The sequence below is a fragment of the Myotis brandtii genome, unplaced genomic scaffold (assembly GCF_000412655.1).
Source record: "Myotis brandtii unplaced genomic scaffold, ASM41265v1 scaffold2454, whole genome shotgun sequence".
NCBI lineage: Eukaryota > Metazoa > Chordata > Mammalia > Chiroptera > Vespertilionidae > Myotis > Myotis brandtii.
In genome coordinates, this window is record NW_005359285.1 from 141,127 (window position 1) to 151,786 (window position 10,660).

Sequence of the window (10,660 nt, forward strand, 5' to 3'; positions counted from 1 at the left end):
TTCCTTCCTTCCTTCCTTCCTTCCTTCCTTCCTTCCTTCCTTCCTTCTTCTTTCAATAAATATTGATTCAGTGCCTGGTATGTTCACAGGCTCCGGGTTTACCAAGAGCTGCAAGGCCACTCCTGCCCTCCAGGAGCAAACAATCTTGTCAGGGAGGTGAAAATAGGACAGGCACTTAATGTCCTCCCCACCTAGATTAAAATACTTGACATCCAGGCCACTGAGGATTCCAGAAGTAGGCATTCATTCATCCATCCATCCTATCAGCATTCACTGTGGGCTGCGCCAGGCCTTGTGCTGGATGCTCGAGACGCAAGACAATGATTGAACAAGGTTGCCCTTCCAAGGAGACCTCAGTCTAATCCCTGTGCTGGGAGATGCTCTCTCCCTCAGACTGGGTGTTGGGGATGGCTTCTTAGAGGTGATGTTGGGTGGAGTATTGAAAGTCGAAGTTAGACAAATGAAGGAAAGAAGACATTCACAGACTCGGGAAAAAGCACAGGGAAAGCTATGAAGGCATTAAGCGCAGCCTGGCTCAGCAGGGTATGGGGTGTCCGGAGCAGAATGCTCCTGTAGGGAACTAATCAGACGTGGGCAGAACCTGGGACACAACAGGCCCTTTGGACTAAGAAATCTGGGTTTCATCCTAATATGGGGCACTAACGATGTTTAGCAGAATGACATAATGAGGGCAAATCCAGTGCCACGGAGAATGGTGTGAGTTAGTTTCACACAATGCAGTTGCTGTGGGCACCGAGGGCAGGCTGACAAGTGAGAATCAGAGAGCAACCCTGGGGCTTGGGAAGAGTGCCCGCGATCCCGTGTCTTCCCAGGAAAGGGGGGCGGGTTCTGTGAGAAAGAGTCGGGTGTGAGGAGAGATATTGAACCCTATGGAGGGCAGGGCTTTGGAGGAGAGAAGACAGACATACATAAACACACACATACACACACATCCAGACACATCACACAGACACACATACTCACATGTACACACAACACATAGATATATACATATGCACACATATCACATGGACAAGCACGTATGCATACATATAATGACAATATGGGAGCCAAAGTCCAAACCTAGAGAAACCTGCCCACAGTTTTCCCTGCTTTCCGATCCTCACTCTAAGCCCACCTCTTCCAAGGTGCTCCCAGTTGCTCTTTTCTCTGCATTTCCTTGTCCCATGGGCTCTTGGCTGGCATTGCACTCAACATCCCACCTGACTTCTCCAAATTCCTACTGAACTGTCGACTCCTTCTCTGCCCCGTCCCCATACTTCCTCACATACACTAAATGGTTGCTTCTGACCACACAGCCCCAGGGAATCCTGGCCCGGAAGTCTGTGAAGAGATGGCATTTGAGGAGACAAGATGAAAACAACCTTTGGGGGAAAACGATGACTCTGTGGTGTTAGACCCCTGGTCAGCAAACTGCGGCTCGCGAGCCACATGCGGCTCTTTGGCCCCTTGAGTGTGGCTCTTCCTAAGCCTTAGGAGTACCCTAATTAAGTTAATAACAATGTCCCTACCTATACAGTTTAAGTTTAAAAAATTTGGCTCTCAAAAGAAATTTCAATCGTTGTACTGTTGATATTTGGCTCTGTTGACTAATGAGTTTGCTGACCACTGTAGTTAGACAGTCTTGGGGAAACTGAGTCACCAGGTTCTGCGCAGGAGAATCAGGGGAGACGAGAAGTAAAGGGTTGGGGGTTCCTCACACAACAAACCTTTCTCCTCACCTACTATGCAGCCACACTGTGCACCTGAAGGAAGATAAAGTCCCTGCCAGCGGTCTATCTGAGAGACAACCATGACGACCCAATGAAATTCAACAAGTTCTCAAGGGTACAGAGGTCAAGGGACAACTGGAAGGTCTAAGTGCTAACAACAGGAGTGGGCACTAGAGCACAACCATTAAAACGAATGGTTACAGAGACTATGAAGGGACATAGGAATATGGGGGTCACATGGAAAATGTCACATGGAAAATCAGCACCCAAAATCAAGAGTTTATATATAGGGGAAGTATGCATAAAAAGAGCAATGTAAAAAGAGTTACCAAAACTTTAACATCAGTTGTATTTGGATACTGGAATTATGAGTGACTTTTTTTTCTTTGCTCAGTTTGTACTGAGGCCACTTTTTCTTTCTTTACATTTTTACAGCAGAATGACCTCCTAGAAGATTAGGGGGCAGTTCCCCCCACCCTAGGGGAATCACTGCCAAGGAGCACTGAGGAGCCAAATTAATCCTTATTTGGATTCAAAATGACATAGACTAATAATAGGAAAATCTAAAGCAACCCAGCCTGCCCACATGCCTTTCTTAAACCCCTGCAATTATACCCACCCTGGGTAATGACACTCTGCAAGGTTACTCATAACCCAGCCAACTTTCCTCACCGGTCCTCCTGCTGCACCCCTCCCTCCTCCTCCACACTCAGCTCTGGCCAGGAATCCTCTTGGAGAGAGAAGTCCCCCTAATGCCCCCGATTTGAGCCCGAGGTTGACGCCTGGGGAGGATGAGAGTCTCTGTGCTCTTTCCCAACAGCTCATGGTCTTGTCATCCCATCTGGTTCCTTCCTTGTCACTGCCTCTGCCCCTCCTCATCTCTCTTTCCTCTGTTTAGAGAGGGGCCACGGGAGGAGGGGCCCAAAGGAATCCTGGAGGGAGTAAGTCAGATGGCCTTAATAGGTGAAGAAATGGAGGCCAGGAGACAGTGCCTTGCCCAAGCTCGAAGGTCATTGGCGCTGGGGCCGGGTTTAGAGCACAGGCCCAACAGGACCCCAAAACCTTCTGAGAAGAGAGAAGATTCTGATCCCTACCGTTCAGAACACACCGGAGACTAGCAAACCTCACAGCCTCCCTGGTGCTGCCTCAGGTCTGGCCAGAAAGCTGACCACTGGGCCGTAGGAGGACAGGGTCACTGGAAAGCCATGATCCAAGAGATACTCTGAAAAACAGGAAGCAGAGACAATGGGCACTTTGAGTGAAAGGTGGGGGATGGACAGGGAGAGCAGTTTGCCATGGACAATTTATTTAAGCTACTTTCCATGGAAAACTAAATCAGATTACATTTGTCCTTGAGTATGAGACCAAATTCTCGTCACCTCTTTGGCTAATCAACAAATATTTAGCAAATATTCACGTGGAGGCCCAGCCCTGAGTTAGATTGGAATAATAAGATTTAGACAGGATCTGCTCTTGCCTGGATGGCCCTTTTAGCCAGAAGGGAAGGCTCTAGAAACCTGTTCCATATTTGGGCAGTGACTTCATAGGCCATCACCTCAAAAGTCTCTGAGCACATGGACAAACCCAAAGGAAGTCCATAAAGACCTAGCAACCAAGTCATTATGGTTTCCACCCTGTTAAGCAGTGGGAAGATTTGTCCCAAGTCATCCACCTAACTTCTACAAGTTCAGCTATTGAAATAAGGAGTATCATTTGAAGAATGAAGGATAACCAGCAAGTCGGAGGAACAAGGTTTACTGGTCAAGACACAGACTGGATCCAGATTCTGGTTTTCAGTAGTAAATCCTAGTTACTAGTCTGTGGGTGAGAGAGGAGTCACACCACAGCCCACGGCAGCCTCAGGGGGATTCCTGAAAGCAGCACTTAAGGATCAAAGTTGACTTATGACCTACCCAAAGGTCATGACTACAGGGATGATAACAGTCTAAACATTTTTATTCATTTTCTTTTTGCTGGACCACTACCAAATGCTGTGGTTAATTTTTGACATCTTCCTCCTTCGAAACAGATATTCCTAATAGGAAGCCTGTAATAATTGAATGTGCTCATCTCATTTGCTTCTTTTTTCCCCAAGAGGGCCACAGCGGGAGGAAGAAAATGAATTAAGAACAAAAGTGAAAGCATTCCATGGGTGTTTGTGTGAGAATAGAGAATAAAAATGTACGAAAAGGGGAAAAAACATTGTGAACTTCAGAGATAGAAGAGAGTGAACATCGCAGTGTGGTATGGAGATTCGGTGGCATTTTTCTTTCTTTTGTGTATCCCATTTTACATATTAAGAGAAGTCCAGGCTTCAATCAGTTATACTTATCTCCATCATTAAAGGCATTTATATCTTTTAAAAAAATTGGGTTTGAAACCAAAACAGAAAGGGCACTTATCTTGTCAGTGACCCAGCAAAGGAGAAGCACATGGACGTTAGTTATCTCTGTTAAAGCTTTAAGCCCAAGAGCCTAAAAGGCTATGGGTTTGCTTTTTCTTCTGTCACATTGATTTCCAGATTCCATTGCCTCAGGATCCAATTAAAACAGCATGGATTAGCCACCCCTGGATTTCAGTGGACTGGCTGGTCAAGGAGCCAACATTCTTGGATCACCCTGCACACAGTCCTTCGAGGCCTCATGAGACCCTGCCTGACCACAAGGACTGTGAGGCCTCATGAGACCCTGGAGCCCACAAGGACTTCTCACTGCTCCTCCCTGTTGGTAAAGCTGGCGTATGAGCTCAGGAGGTAGGCCCTGAGCCTTCAGGCTCTCTGCAGTTGCCCATCTGTGAAAGGGCCTTGTGAAATCAGCAATTTACTTCCAGGCCCAGAGGCTAGAGCGCCCAGGCCTAGCTCATCAATAAATACTTTTACTGTCATTTTTAACTACTCCCTGGTCTCGCTGCCAACACTGGAAGTACTCTTGCCAGGAGAAAGCAGAAAGTCACACCCTGAATCTATAGTGGATCTCGGGGAAGGAGGGGGGAGGAGGAGGTGCTGGGGGAGGGGAGCTGAGAGCCTGGTTTAGTCTTAGCTTTGGGAAGTAGTTTAGCCTGTCTGGGCCTTGAGTTTTTCATCTATCTTTGCAAATGTTGGGCTTGATTGGATGATCTCTGCATGTCCTTCCAGCTCCTGAGTCTACCAGTGCATGGAATTGTCCCTAAGGAGCTGGGAGCATCCATGAGAGCAAATTCTGTTCCCTGTCTCCCAGAGGGCATGGACCGGAGCCCGACTGGGCACCATCCCTTCATTCTGCCTATACTGTACTGATCTAAAAAGAAGAGCTACATAGTGCTTGCAAAAAATGCAAAGTTTAAGATCAGAAGATCTGAATCTGAATTCTGGCTTTGCCACTTCACGGCTGTGGGAGTTTGAGAATCCCATTAGCCTCTATGAGCCGCTTCCCATTTGGGAAACGAGGATATAATATCACTGAGCACACAGGACTGCTGTGAGGAATAAACAAGACACACATGTGACAGCAGTCCATGAACTGAGCGTCTGTCCACATGGGAAGCATCTGAGCCAGGCAAGCACATCCCAGGGGCACTGCTCACCCTGCACGCTAGCCCACAAGCCATGTGGGAACCACTCAGCTGTGGTCCTCCTCCACACAAAGAGCCACGGGAGAACCTGAAAGGGTCTCAAGAGTGTCCCAGGGGCCCTGCTCACCCTGCATGCCAGCCCACAAGCCATGTGGGAACCCACGAACCACTCAGCTGTGGTCCTCCTCCACGCAAAGAGCCACGGGAGAACCTGAAAGGGTCTCAAGAGTCCATACGTTCTGGTCAAGCCCCGGGGGGTATAAACTCTATGAAACGTAGGCCGCAGAGTAAAGAACCAATGAAGACCATCCTCTCAAGGACAGTTACAACTTGAAAAAGGAGACAAGGCTACTGGGTCTGCTATTTGCAGGCTGGAACCAGTACACTTGTTCCTTATAGTCCTGAAGAGGGAAAGTGGCCAGGGAGATGGAACCAGTGGGTGGGATGAACCTCTCAGGAAGCTTCCTGGGGAAGGAGTTCCAGAGCTGTGAGCCACTCAGGACCTGACCTTCTCCCAGACCTCTAAGCTGTTCTCCCCACTTAGCCACCTCTTCACACTGCTCACCCAGGAGGGCTGGAGAGAGGGGAGACAGGGAGCCCACAGGGGGCCGAGCTCTGAGATACCTCCCAGGCCCAGCGTCTAAGAGAAATAAACGATGCTACAGGCTTGCAAACTCTACGCCTGCCCTGTGTTCATTTTCTTTACAAACCACCTGTTGCCATTTTCCCCTCAATTACGACTTTGTGAGCATTCCTGCATAGCTTTAGATACTCAAAGACTGTGATGAGTGGGCTTCTATCAGATTGAGGGTCCCCAAACTTAAGAGCTGTAATCGTCCCTCAGACAGAGGATTGCCTGGGCACAGTGACCATGTGTCCCTCAAACCCGGGCTGTTAGCCAATGGGAAGCCAGAATCCCCTTCAACTCCACCAGGTTTTACAGAGCGCCTATTAATGCCCCGCACCACACAGCGCACTGTGCAACATCTGCTTTACGGCTGTCCCCTCTAAGGACACATGTCCAGGCAGGAATCGTGTCCTCGTCTGTCAGGCTGCAGCTCTCAGACATGCCGCAAGCACACTGTAAGGTTACATGTCTAAAGGCCATACATCTTAAAAGCCTGGCCTGCCAAGTCTTACAAAACTTCAAATACCTAAGTGTAGTAATTCTACAAACTTCCATCATTTCCTCACTGATATGCTGCAATGAGATCACCAGTTGCTGTCCACATAGATGGCCCATTGGGACTTCTGGTCTAGAGGGTAAAATGGGGAAGCAGGGTTATGTAGTCACAACCCAGGCAAGGTTAACTCAGGCTGAGAGCCACAGGAGCCGGCACTGCTCTCGGCACTATGTTGTATCAGCCTTTTCTGCAAGTTAACAAAGTAAATGGACTAGTTCGGTTTTTCTTATTATATGCTCTGTAGGGTGGCAGAGGCACACAAGGAGTTACCCCCTACCCAAATGTACCAAGGAGGTCCATGCACAGCTTTGAAAGCCTTCGGCCTCTTCCCTGATGCTTAGTGTAGTGCCCAGTACACTGGTGTTGGCTATACTCATGAAAAAGCATTAAGCTCCTCAACCTGATAGAATGAAAAAAACAAAAAACCCACATATCTTTCTTAGAACATAATGCCTCCAAATTAGCATGGGTAATTTGAAGATTATTAGCTCTTTGAGGTCACCTGCACTTGAGGTGCCTAAACTTTTAAAAATATATATATATTTCTTTATTCATTTCAGAGAGGGAAGAGGGAGAGAGAGATAGAAACATCAATGATGAGAGAGAATCATTGATCAGCTGCCTCCTGCATGCCCCCTACTGGGGATTGAGCCCACAACTCAGGCATGTGCCCTTGGCCAAAATTGAACCTGGAACCCTTCAGTCCGCAGACTGGTGCTCTATCCACTGAGCCAAACTGGCTAGGGCAAGGTGCCTAAACTTTGCAATTTCATAGAGAAATAACACCACTCTCTCTATACATATACACACATATATATATATTCATTTTGACAAGGACATGAAAGAAACATGTATAATTTCCTATCACTTTTAAAAGAAATGATATTTTAACAACAAATAAAGGTAGGAAGGCCATGATTTCAGAATGAAAGGTTTTCCTTCTCAAGCACACACTGCTGACTATTCTTTTCCTTACATTTCCCTGAGAACTAAAGAACACACATATATACACATATATATATTCATTTTGACAAGGACATGAAAGAAACATGTATAATTTCCTATCACTTTTAAAAGAAATGATATTTTAACAACAAATAAAGGTAGGAAGGCCATGATTTCAGAATGAAAGGTTTTCCTTCTCAAGCACACACTGCTGACTATTCTTTTCCTTACATTTCCCTGAGAACTAAAGAACACACAGAGGGACAACATGGGCCCACAGAGCAGTACTAGAACCATGGTCCACACAGGCTCCTCTCTCCGGTACAGCCCGACTGAAAAAACTGTTTTGTACCCACGGCAACCATCTATTTGGCAGCCGTTTCTCTCCAAAATTTCCATGTGCTTCAGCTTCAAACTGAGAAACCTGCCTTTTCAACAGGCCCTACCATCTCCCTCCTGGCCATTATCTAAGGAGGGAGTCCCTGCGTTCACCTGGGTTCGTGCTGTCCACACGAAAACGAGTGCCACCAGTTTCTAAAGGTCTTAATCGGGATCATTTGCTTCATTAAAACTCCACCTTAATTAAGCACCAATTTATTATTGGAGCTGTCATTACAAAACATAGTTGGGTGGAACAAAGTTCAAATGTGGCATCTTAAACAATAGCAATTGAGTTCCAGTGATGAAAGAAGGGGGAGCATGCTGTTCTGTATACACAGAGCGGATGGTCAAGAGGAAAGTTTTATTTTCCTAGACAAGGGCTTGCCTCAAGTCATCCATGGACTCCCTCCTGACCTGGGGGTCCAAGGGTAGTCCAAGTTAGAGGTAAGAATGTGCTGTTATGGGAGGAAACAATAAAAAGAACAGCATCACCCCCACACTTTGCATACAACTATGTTCTCTTGACAAGCCTAGGGAACAGGTGTTACTATTCCTATCTGATGGGCAAGGTAACTGAGCTTGTTCATTCAACAAATACTTACTCAGAGTCTCCTGTGTATAGGTGCCAGGTAAGGTGCTGTGACTTTGTCAAGGTGACACAGCTGGCAAGTACCAAAGGGGGCACCTAAACCCAGACACCTAACCCCAAGTTTATTCCTTCCATGGCTGTCTCTTAGGCTGAGGTCATTGTTGCCACACAAGACCACAGGACACCAAAGCCAAAGGGCTGTGGTGGCAAGGACCACATGGTTGATCTCTAGCTGGCTCCTTTGCAAGGAAAGTCAGTATCGATTACCAATTGTCACAGACACCTGCTGTCCCAGGAACAAATCGAAGTAGCCACCAGTGTCCCATTAGTTACAGCAGTATCCACGGTGTACAACCCCGAATTGGGTGCAAGGATTTCATTCACTGTCTCAAGCTGGTGGGCAAGACAGAAACATCCCAGCAAAGCACAGGAGACCCTGGGGGAGAAACATTTGTCAAAAGAGGAGCAAGCTCTCTTTGGAGTTATGAAGGTTTCCTAGCAATGGGATCAGAAGCCAAACTGTGGGATTTGAAAGGTCCCACTCCTTCGGCCAAAGACTGAAATCTCCAGTGTGATTCCCTTAGGCCATGTCAAGAGTCAGTCAGGGACATACTCCTCAGGCATGGCCCTCTGGTGATGGCATGCACCCTGGGCCAGAGGATTTGAAAACAATGTCAGTCATCCACTCCAGCTGGCCATCCCCCTGCCCAGCCTGCTGCACAGTTGCATCAGAAAGGGGCCAGTCACACACTAGGCTGCCCATTTCAAGAATGCCAAAATCTCTATGAATGCGTGCAATCACAGGGGGGTGGGGCGACAACCTGGGTCACGTAACAGGCCAAACACTAGAGACTGGCCCCGATCAATAGATGAGTCACAGCTAGAGTATAAAACCTCAGAAGCTCCAGTGCTCTTCACACAGCCAGCATCTCCCTCCTCACTCACCTTCCTTTGGGTAAGTGTGGGTTTACTGGCCCTGGTCTTTTCAGCGGGTCTGGCCTAGGCCTGCATAGGCTAGAGCAGGGGATGGGCAGGCGAGGTCTCTCTTTGCTTTGGGAGCTACTGGACCGCTGGCTTCCCAACTGTATTCGTGCTTAGAGGGGATTCAGGCAGGAAAGAAAGGGGGGCTGGGCTGATGCTGTGGAGATGGTGTTGCTTGTCTTCTGGCCGGAATGTAAACTTCACAACGCAAGACTATCTCCTGTCTCTCAGGCACCCCTGTAGGGGCCAGGCCTGGTGCTGGGCACAGGGAGACACTCTAGGGAGACTGTCTGAGATGGCCTGGGACTGGGTTGTCAGGAGGGGCGGAGCCTACTCTCACGGAGTAGAGGGAGAATGAGTCAGAGAATGCTGCTGATGGGAGAGATTTTAGGAGCCATCAGAACCCCAAGGCTTGTTTTACAGAGAGAGGGAAATGACTTGTGAGATGCTGGGATCCAACTTCCTACTAGTCCAGTCCCCTAGACCAAGGTTGGACTTCACAAGTGGTAAAGGCGGTGGCTGACGTCATCCGGTGAGAGATGGTGGTCCAAAGGACCAACGGAGTCCAGGCAGGACCATGGGGGAGCCTCCTTTTTCTGATAACTGTCCGGGATGATGGCCAAGCTCAGTGGGATAGACCAAGAGCTTGAACTAAAAGTTTTTGCAGAGAATATGTTACCGCAGCTTTCTGGTTTTCCAACAAGCCCTCTGTTGTGCAGGGGATGAGTAAAATCCCCACCCTATGTGAAGGTCTGTGGTATTCTTCTATTTGCACTCACTGATTCAGTGTTGGGACTGGAAGAGACCTGAGAGATGAAATACTCCAACCCCTCACTTTACAGGAAGTGAGGAAATAGGAGAGAGTGTGGGTCCTTTGCTCCAAAATCACACAAGAGGCCAGAGGCAGAGCTGGGGAGAGAAGAATGGGCACCACTAACCAGGCTATATAGGTAGAGCTTGGAAAAAACCTCCTGCGAGAGGACGCAACTCTTTCCCAAAAAGCACCACTCCTAGGAATCCCAGCTGAGAGCTCTCCGGATCTGAACAAGGAGAGCATGAAGCCTGCCCAAGCAGGCTGCTCCTGGTGATGGGTTGCCATGGCTACAGCTGCCTCCTCCCCTTCATCCTCTCTCCACTGGTCCATAATGCTCTCTCTGCCCTCCTTTCAGGGTTTCCTACCACCTCAGAGAAGATGTCTCAGAAAAAGCAGCCCACCCCCCAGTGCCCCGTGTTCTGCGGGAAATCCTCCGGCGGCGGCGGCGGCGGCGGCTACTATAGCGGCGGCGGAGGCGGCGACT

General features: G+C 48.2%; 1 long non-coding RNA gene across 1 annotated transcript in view; it reads right to left on the minus strand.

Moving 5' to 3' along the window:
- Positions 1–8,466, minus strand: part of LOC102253583 — a 17,871-nt gene extending 9,405 nt beyond the window's left edge. The window contains exons 1-2 of the long non-coding RNA XR_001362296.1: positions 8,395–8,466; positions 2,828–2,955 (exon numbers count right to left, since the gene is read on the minus strand). This is a non-coding gene — a long non-coding RNA (uncharacterized LOC102253583). The remainder of the gene's footprint in view (positions 1–2,827; positions 2,956–8,394) is intronic.
- Positions 8,467–10,660: the final 2,194 nt, after the last annotated feature.